The sequence below is a fragment of the Entelurus aequoreus genome, linkage group LG21, assembly GCF_033978785.1.
Source record: "Entelurus aequoreus isolate RoL-2023_Sb linkage group LG21, RoL_Eaeq_v1.1, whole genome shotgun sequence".
NCBI classification, from domain to species: Eukaryota; Metazoa; Chordata; class Actinopteri; order Syngnathiformes; family Syngnathidae; genus Entelurus; species Entelurus aequoreus.
The window spans coordinates 34561247-34571344 of NC_084751.1; positions in this window are offsets into that span (position 1 = coordinate 34561247).

Here is a 10098-nt window from a genome sequence, read left to right on the forward strand (position 1 = left end):
GGGTTTTCATTATTCAGCCACGGAACTTTAGTTGTTAGAGGGTTCCGGTCGGACGGTTTTTCACGGGACACATTTCAGGCGTTGATGTTGCATTATTGAGCCACGGATGAGAAGATGAAGATAATTTAAGTAAAGTCTGAATGTCATTAAAACAGTTAGCTCCATCTTTTGACACTTCTTCCACTCCCGTCCTTGCACGCTACACCGCTACAACAAAGATGACGGGGAGAAGACGATGCTAAAGGAGAACCACGTAAATCATCATTGGCGGTCACTCGAAGCGAGTATGACGATCCTCTTGGTAGGGGTGTATCCCTTTATGGAGGATGCCTGTGCGTGACTTAGTTTAACGTGGGGAGACTGGTGCACAGACAGTCACCACACGATCCTTGACAGAATCGGGTCAGGGTCCAGTGGCATGGAGTCCAAGACGACTGGGGACCCTTTTCTGCTGCAGCCTTCTTCCGCCATTGCAGCTGTTGTGGTAGTTCTTAAAATCTACCGTCTTCCGCCTGCTCAGTCGTTGAGGTCTTCACCGTATCCCTGGCTAGTGGGCAGTCAGGTACTAGGGGTTTGCCAAGGGCCACCTGGGATAGTAGTAGTAAAGGGGTTAACCTCCTAGTGCCCCAAGACCCCATAGAGGAGCCTCCACTGCCGGATGCACTTTAACGTCATGCCCAGGACATACCCACGTAAATAAGACCGCCCACAAATCGGCGCATCCTGAAGCGACTGTCAGAAATCGGCTTGAAGATTATCTGTAAAACATAATCTTTGCAACATTTTGACCAAATAACCACCATTACATGTTATGTAGACCACAAGGAAGTGTTTTACATTTAGAAAAATAAATAAATAATATGACTCCTTTAATGCGCCCTATAATCCGGTGCGCCTTTTGTACGAAAAAAGACCTGAATAGAGCCGCTCATCGGCATCATCATCATCATCAGCCGTTGTCAGTCCACTGCTGGACGAAAGCCTCAGCATTTTTCTGCCATAGTGAACGATCTCTAGCTGCTCCCTGCCACTGCACTGTTCCCCAATATTTGTCTATTTCATCTCGCCATCTCACTCTTTGTCTTCCTCTATTTCTGCTCCCATCCACGGGTCTCCATGATGTCATTAGGGAAGTCCATTTACAATCTGTTGTCCTACTGATATGTCCACCCCACTTCCACTTACTTAATTTGATAGTTCTCATAATGTCTTGGACTTGCGTTTGTTTTCTCACCCATTCATTTGTTTTTCTGTCTTTATATGTGATTCCGAGCATATTTCTTTCCATGTTGTGTTGTGCTGCTGCTATTTTCTTTTCCATTTTATTTCACAATGCCCAGGTTTCCGCTGCATATGTCATGGTTGGTAACACGCATTGATTAAAGGCCTACTGAAATGATTTTTTTTAATTTAAACGGAAATAGCAGATCCATTCTATGTGTCATACTTGATCATTTCGCGATATTGCCATATTTTTGCTGAAAGGATTTAGTAGAGAAAATTGACGATAAAGTTCGCAACTTTTGCTCGCTGATAAAAAAAAACCTTGCCCCTACCGGAAGTAGCGTGACGTCACAAGCGGTAGTGCTGCTCACAATTTCCCGTTGTTTACAATGGAGCGAGAGATATTAGGAGCGAGAAAGTGACGATTACCCCATTAATTTGAGCGAGGATGAACGATTCGTGGATGAGGCACGTTAGAGTGAAGAACTACAGGCAGTGCCGGACGTATCTTTTTTCGCTCTGACCGTAACTTAGGTACAAGCTGGCTCATTGGATTCCACACTCTCTCCTTTTTCTATTGTGGATCACAGATTTGTATTTTAAACCACCTCGGATACTATATCCTCTTGAAAATGAGAGTCGAGCACGTGAAATGGACATTCAGAGTGACTTTTATCTCCACGACAATACATCGGTGACACACTTAGCTACTGAGCTAACGTGATAGCATCGTTCTCAAATGCAGATAGAAACAAAAGAAATAAACCCCTGACTGGAAGGATAGACAGAAGATCAACAATACTACTATCAGAAGACACCGAACCAAACACTGGACATGTAAATACACGGTTAATGTGTATTCGACGCCTGTCGAAGCCTAGCAATGCTGTTGCTAACGACGCTAACTTAACAACGGGACCTCGTCAGAGCTATGATAAAAACATTAGCGCTCCACCTACGCCAGCCAGCCCTCCTCAGCTCATCAACACCCGTGCTCACCTGCGTTCCAGCGTTTGACGATGTGGTCGGCGGCCCGGAGACGTAGAAAGTCAAGGTGAGTTCGCCGCTAGCGTGTCTGCTATCCAAGTCAAAGTCCTCCTTGTTGTGTGGATACAGCCAGCCGCATACACCGATCCCACCTACAACGTTCTTCTTTGCAGCCTCCATTGCAAAAGATTCACCAACACAGATGTCCAGAATACTGTGGAATTGTGTCGAAGAAAACAGAGCTCTGTGTACTGTGTCCAATATGGTCCAAACACTTCCGTGGATCTCTCGACGTCACGCGCATACGTCATCCTCCAAAGGCGTATTGAACCGGAAGTTTAGCGGGAAATTTAAAATTGCACTTTAAAAGTTAACCCGGCAATGTTAAGATTTCATCATTGATATATAAACTATCAGACTGCGTGGTCGGTAGTAGTGGGTTTCAGTAGGCCTTTAAAGACCTTTCTTTTTAGGCTTAACGGTATTTCTCCTCTCATGATGTTGCTCAGTTTTCCATATTGGCACCAGCCCAATCTGATTCTCCTGTTCTTGACTCTTTTCTTTCAGGCTAAATCTCTGCCCCAGATAGATGTATTCATTAACTTCATCAATTTCATATCCATTAACAGTCACAGGTCCATGAGGTACCATGGAATTTGCCATAACTTTTGTTTTCTTCATATTCATTTTCAATCCACAACATTTGCTGGCATTTGCAAGGTCTTTAAGCATATCTTCCACTTCACTGATTTGCTCTCCCAAGACAACAATGTCATCTGCAAACCTCAGATGATTAAATTTGTCTCCGTTGATATCAACTCCTTTATCCTCCCACTCCAGATATGCCTTCCAAACAAGCTGTAAACAGTTTAGGCGAAATTGTATCGCCTTGTCGGACACCCTTCTTTATGTGGATTTTCTCGCTCGGTTTGTGCATCGTAACTGTGGTAGTGCAGTTTGTGTAGATGTCCTTGATTAAGTTAATGTACTTATGATGAATTCCTTGATCTTGCAGAGCTTTTAGAACCGACTGTGTCTCCACCGAATCAAATGCCTTTTCATAGTCTATGAAGGCCATACAAAGTGGTTGGTTGTATTCTTGGCATTTTTCTTTGAACTGATTCAATGTATGAATATGGTCCATGGTAGAAAAACCACTCCTAAACCCTGCTTGTTCTCTGGGTTGGTGGCTATTAAGTGTATTTTCCATCCGGTTTGTCAGGATTCTAAGGCTAATAGGTCTGTAGTTCTTGAGGTCCCTCTTGTCCCCTTTCTTGAAAAGGATGATCATGTTAGCTCATCGGCAGTGCGCCTTTTAATCCGGTGCGCCCTATGGTCCGGAAAATACGTTATGTGTTTTGAAATCTAAAAACTGATCCTCCCTTGTGCTTGTGTCTGTTCTAAAAATAGCCATGAGGCGTGTCATTGATCATATCCTTCTGCTGGCAATCACACTGTTCAGAGATGAGCTGTCGCGGTTAATGCACCCACTGATGGCCAGCCACAACAAACCCACTCTATCTACACCCCCAGACTGAAACACAGGCATAGATAGTATACGCCGTTTGTAGGTATATTTGAGCTCATTTAATTATGTACTCTGTGTATTTATGTTTGCATGTCTCATGTATGGAATATTGGCTGCATTTCTCATAGTTGTATGTGTGCCATGTTGTTCCAGACCACAGCAAACGTTACCCATCTTGCAAAAAATGTAATAAATCCATTGGAAGAAGACAGCCTGCCGTTTCCTTAAACTTGGACACACACATCTATACCTTTGGCCATTCTAAGCCAGTAATGTCCAGGAGTTATCTCATCCTGTGAGAAGCCTCTGATAGTAGGCTAATATAGCTAATATAGACACTTACATGTGTTGCCTTCATTACAACACTTATATAAGGCTTTTAATTTTTTGCAGCTCCAGACAGATTTATTTTTAATTTTTTTGGTCCAATATGGCTTTTTCAACATGTTGGGTTGCCGACCCATGGCCTAGTATTCTTGTTTTATGCACAAAATAACAAAAATTAACAGGGTAAAAAAAAAAAAAAATAGACATCTTTATCTTACAGTTACAATATCATGGCGTGATCCCAGGATGCAGAAAGGGAAGGCAACGTGCAAGTAAAAAGAATAAGGAAGCAGCAGCGTGGCTTCAACAGTAGATCTCGGGTGAGCAATAACACTACAAAAGAAGGGAAAGCAAGGTAAGGCAAGGAAAAAAACACAAAAAGTCACAACACCAACATTAGACAACAAACCGCTGACAGATAAACCCCTCATGAGCAGGTGTGGAGATGAGTAAATGTATAATGTGGTACAAAATACAGGAAAAACACGCACTCTTTAAAAAACATAATAAAACAAAAATAGAGAGGTGCACGGCAAAAAGTGTACTTAAAGAAAAACCAAAGCCAGCAACAATCGTGTGCTTCTAATCATTTTACACTTAAATAGTCACAGCTGTGGTCAACCAATTGACATAACAATAAATCAAGAACAAATTCAAAAATGAAAGTGCACAAATAATAGATAAAATGGAAAATTGTACAAAATAAATCAAAGACTCAGTACAGTATCATAGGAAAATAAATAAAGCAATAGAAAAAAAAATACAAATAAAGCAATAAAAAAATGTGTGGGCAACCATTATAATAAAAATGTTGTATTAAAATCATTAGAAGGACACAAGTGTTGCTGGCCTTGCTTTTCCTTTACGTATTATGTCCCACCTTATTATATTCTGATAATAAAATTATTTCACCATTACAGCAAAAACACTCAGACAGCACATACCTCCGCCAGGTCCAACACCCAATAATAATCATTTTGTACCTTTTGGTGTTTTGCCTTGTTTTTTGCTCACTACTGCTGGTGCTCCCTCAATTGCATCCCTAATAAATGTAACTCTTACTTGCACGTCGCCTGCCATCTTTGCATCTTGGGGTCACGCCAACAGCCAGCATGGAACACCGTGACAAAACAAACCATATCAAGATCCCACACTGCAAAAACTGAAATCTAAGTAAGATTAAATATCTCAAATAAGGGTGATATTTGCTTATTTTCTGTCTGATAAGATAATTCATCTCACTAAACAGATTTTATGTTAGAGGGTTTTACTTCTTTTAAGGGTTTTGGTCGTAAATGATCTCAGTAAGATATTACAGCTTGTAGCTGAGATTTGATGACCTATATTGAGTAAAACATGCTTGAAACTACAATATAAACTGATGCAAAGCTGTGTCATCAACACTCACAAGTATAAAACTACTTATTTAGAGTAATAATTTCTTACTTGAAAAAAAAAAAATCATGATGCCGAGCGCATACATTATGTCAAGATAATGGCACTAGCATTTACTTAATTTAAGAATATTTTTCAACATATTGAGCAAAAAGGTGTCTTTTTTTTCTACCAAGAAAAGTGCACTTGTTATTAGTGAGAATATACTTATTTTAAGGTATTTTTTGGGTTCATTGAGGTTAGCTAATTTTACTTGTTTTGAGAAGCCAAATTTTCTTGTTCTATTGGCAGATCATTTTGCTTAGTTCAAATAAAATACCCCTAATTTTTTAAATTTTTTTCTTGTTTTTGAACTCTGACTTTTTGCAATGCACCTTCTCCAAGACCCGTTCCTGCTCCACGCCAGCTCAAGGCTCCTTGGGGGAATTGTGCAGCACAGATCAATGATCCTCCTGATGTGCTTCCTCGTGCTATAGGGCCAGTCGATACCCCACCCTGTATTTACAGTCAAGGCCATCCCTGACCTTCTCATACTTTTTTTCACCAAGTACCGCCTCAGAAAACACATGGCTCTCCAAATTCCACCATAATGACCAACATTAAAATACAGTAGCAAAGTAGGCCTAAATACTCATTAAAAAGGAGGCAGAGGTTTTATTCTACAAGCATATTTAATAGTTTGGCCACTGTAACATTACACAAAGTTTGAACAGTAACACTGTGTTTGAATATATACAGTATTTAAGTCATTCTTTGGTGTACAACTAGATCGGGGGTCAGCAACTCGCGGCTCTAGAGCCCCATCTTTAGCGCCGCCCTAGTGGCTCCCTGGACCTCTTTTAGAGATGTGTGAAAATGGAAAAAGATGAAGAAAAAAATAAAGTTTTTGTTTTAATATATTTTCTGTAGGAGAACAAACATGACACAAACCTTCCTAATTGTTAGAAATCCCACTGTTTATGTTATACATGCTTCACTGATCAGTATTTGGCAAGCACCGTTTTGTCCTAATTTCAGCGATCCTTGAACTCATTGTAGTTTGTTTACATGTATAACTTTCTCCGACGTTGCCACAGAAAAATGGGTTTTATGCCACTACTTCTTTGTCTCATTTTGTCCACCAAATGTTTTATGCTGTGCATCAATGCACAAACGTGAGCTTTGTTGATTATATTGACTTGTTGGAGTTCTTATTAGGCATATTTGTTCAACCCATGACTGCAAGCTAATGGATGCTAACATGCTATTTAGGCTAGCTGTATGTACATATTGCATCATTATGCCTCGTTTGTAGGTACATTTGAGCTAATTTAATTTCCTTTACTTATGTCCTTTGTGTATTTAATTTAAATTTGCATGTGTTTGAACATATATGTCACGGTTTGGTGCGGCTTACTGCGTGGTTCGTTCTCCTGGAATGCAAACGGACGACTCCGGACAGGACTTGCAGGTAGGAACATGATTTAATCTTGAAAAACTCAAAGAGGTACAAAAACAGAAAACAACCCGACGGGACAAGGTGTCGATCGCACTTGAAGCAAAGTACTTAGCATGGGCTAGGAGGCAAGCAAAACTTAGCACTGGAATCAGGAACTAGAAAACTTACTAGCTGTGGCATGAACAAACAAATCTTACGTAACAGTAGCGTGAAGCAAACAAAGAAGCCTGGACGAGTGACCGGCAAAGGCAGGCTTAAATAATGTCTCGGATTACAAACAGGTGAGCATCCCGAACACCAGAGGTAGGTGAAAATCATAAGTAGCCATGGTAACAAACTCAGGATGTGCACAAACAGTAATTGAAGGAATCCAAAACAAACAGAAAACACAAAACATGATCCGGACCATGGATCATGACAATATATTTAAGTTATTCTTTGGTGTACCACTAGATGGAGCCCGCGTAGCACAGTCTGAGGATTGCTAATATATGCTATATGTAGATAATAAGATATATCATCTGTTTAATATTTGAATACACTCCTAAAAATACACTGATTTTCTTTGTCACTTATGAATAAATGATAAATGGGTTATACTTGTATAGCGCTTTTCTACCTTCAAGGTACTCAAAGTGCTTTGACAGTATTTCCACATTCACCCATTCACACACACATTCACACACTGATGGCGGGAGCTGCCATGCAAGGCGCTATAACCAGCAGCCATCAGGAGCAAGGGTGAAGTGTCTTGCCCAAGGACACAACGGACATGACTAGGATGGTAGAAGGTGGGGATATATATTATAACTCAAAAGTTAAGATAAGAGCATACAGGTATATGTTACGGTTCAAACACCTGCCGCCTTTCTCACCTCGGGCCACGCTCACAGGCGTTCCTCTCCACGCATCTGTGCTCTGTCTACAACCAACACACCTGACGCTGATGAGAACTCCCCTGCCTTCTTAAGCCAGCGTGTCCTGTGTTCCAGTGCCAGAACGTAGCTACTTGTACATGTACAGTAAGCCTTACACGTCTCTAGCTTCCTTGCCTATGTGCTTCCTCGCTCTTTGTGTTTACCCTCCTTTGTGCTCGCCGTGTCTTGTCCTGTGTCGTCATCCGGCAGCTCCGCGTCATTCCCCGGTTTCGAGCGGTGTGTCTCGTCTCCTCGGATTCCCTCTGGACTCTCCGCTGCCGCCCCGGATCTCGACCTCGCTCCTGTCCCTGACCACTTGCCTGTCCCCGGACCTCAGAGCCCGCCTTGCCCTTTCTGGACTTCAGCATCTATCTCAAGACGCACCTTCAACACCTCCCGGTAACACTTCACATAGTCTCAGCACATATATTTGGATTAATTAGACACATCATTCTTGTGTACTAATAAATACGCTGCAAGCTAAACGACATTGCTGCCTTCGTGCAGTCTCCTTCCCCATTGTACCGTTACAGTATATTGACACTCATTGGTTTGGTTTTACCATCTTTAATGTACAAAATATCAAAAAAATATCCTCATCCTTAAAATTGTATGTACATGTTTGGACACGCCTGCCCCAGATAGTAAAACCCCACTTCCTCTTAATGCTGCATCATCAGTGTATGTATTATCTTTTTTTTTTTTTTTTTAATAAGGTATTGTTGCGTCAGACCAGATGTTCCTCCAAGGGAATTTAAGTTACTGGTCAATCCCAAGTTCTTTGTGATGACATATATGCTGAGTATAAGTGACCACCAGAACAGAATAGGTATTTTGTAGTTTATTTCCAAAGCTTTGGAGAGACCAGCCTAGAACAACACATTCAATTGCGTAGCTAAGTTGATCTGAAAACATTACGGAAGTGATGTGTTCTTTAATATGACAATAGCCCACACCCTCTAGAACAAATACACATGTCTATTGTTCTACTTTAGCCTGAGACAGGATGAGATAAGGAGAAGGAGTATCTCTCCTCCTCACATTCCTAAAGTCAAGGTAACTCACAGTGGACTTGCGGACAACCAGAAAGAGAACAAATGGAAAAACGCTAGCTGTTTTCAAATATGACTGAATAGAAAGAAATAACTCTTGCATATATATATATATATATATATATATATATATATATATATATATATATATATATATATATATATATATATATATATATATATATATATATATATATATATATATATATATCTGTCAGTATTCAACATAATCTATTATATATTCATCTCTTTCTACAAAAGGTTTGATTCAGTTTTATTCCAGGATTTATACTATACTATACTATATATATATTTTTAACGCATTTTTAGCCTTTCTTCTCTGATACACATTTATGCCCTTTAGTACATCACAGATCATATGAATTGTATCACAGTGATCTATAGACGATATCAGTTCAGCTCTCTGTATCTGACCAACTAGTTTGTTTATTGCTTTTTAGCCTGAATTATTTTCCTCGGGCTGTCAGTAACAGGGATTTGCTCAGTTTGGGTGCGCTTCTCTGAACCACCGTTGTTAAGGGAAAGTAGTATTTGTTGCCATGGTTACAGTAGTACCCACACACTTTGTGTTGGGCTCAGATCATTTGGACTCAACAGCCTTTATTTTCCCACGTAAGCAGAACAAAGGTGAACACCAACCGATTCATTTTTTTTAAATTTAATGTTTCCTTGTATTCAAGTGAAATATAGTGCTACCTTGGTTGCCGACAACAATTTATGCCAAAGTCTCGCCCTTGTTTTTCTGATGTAACGTCTTGGTTATCATAGAGTCAAACATTGTGCATACCAAACTAGTCTGTTTGCCCGTGTTTCAAACAAAGAATCTTTCCTGTTGGTGATTCAAACTCTGTGCAACTGAAACATGACTTACATTGGGCGGAACAATATTGTAAGTGCAAGCACTTTGATAAAGAAAGTGAGGAACACTATTGGATTGAAGAAATTGTGTGTTACGTGTACAGGGGAAGAAGACGGCACAGACAGCAGGGACGTCGTTTAGCTCTATGTTTATTTTATATTTACAATAGAATGGAGTGTGAAACGAATCCAAATGTGTGCGTGTGTGAATATGTGTAGCGATTATCTGATGAGTGTTACCGGAAGTGTTGAGCAAGGTGCGGAAGTCCAAGGGGGCAAGGCAGGCTCGGAGGTCTGTGGGCCGGCTTGGAAGTCAAGGGCAGGGGAAAGGCGCCAAAGTCCGTGTCCAGG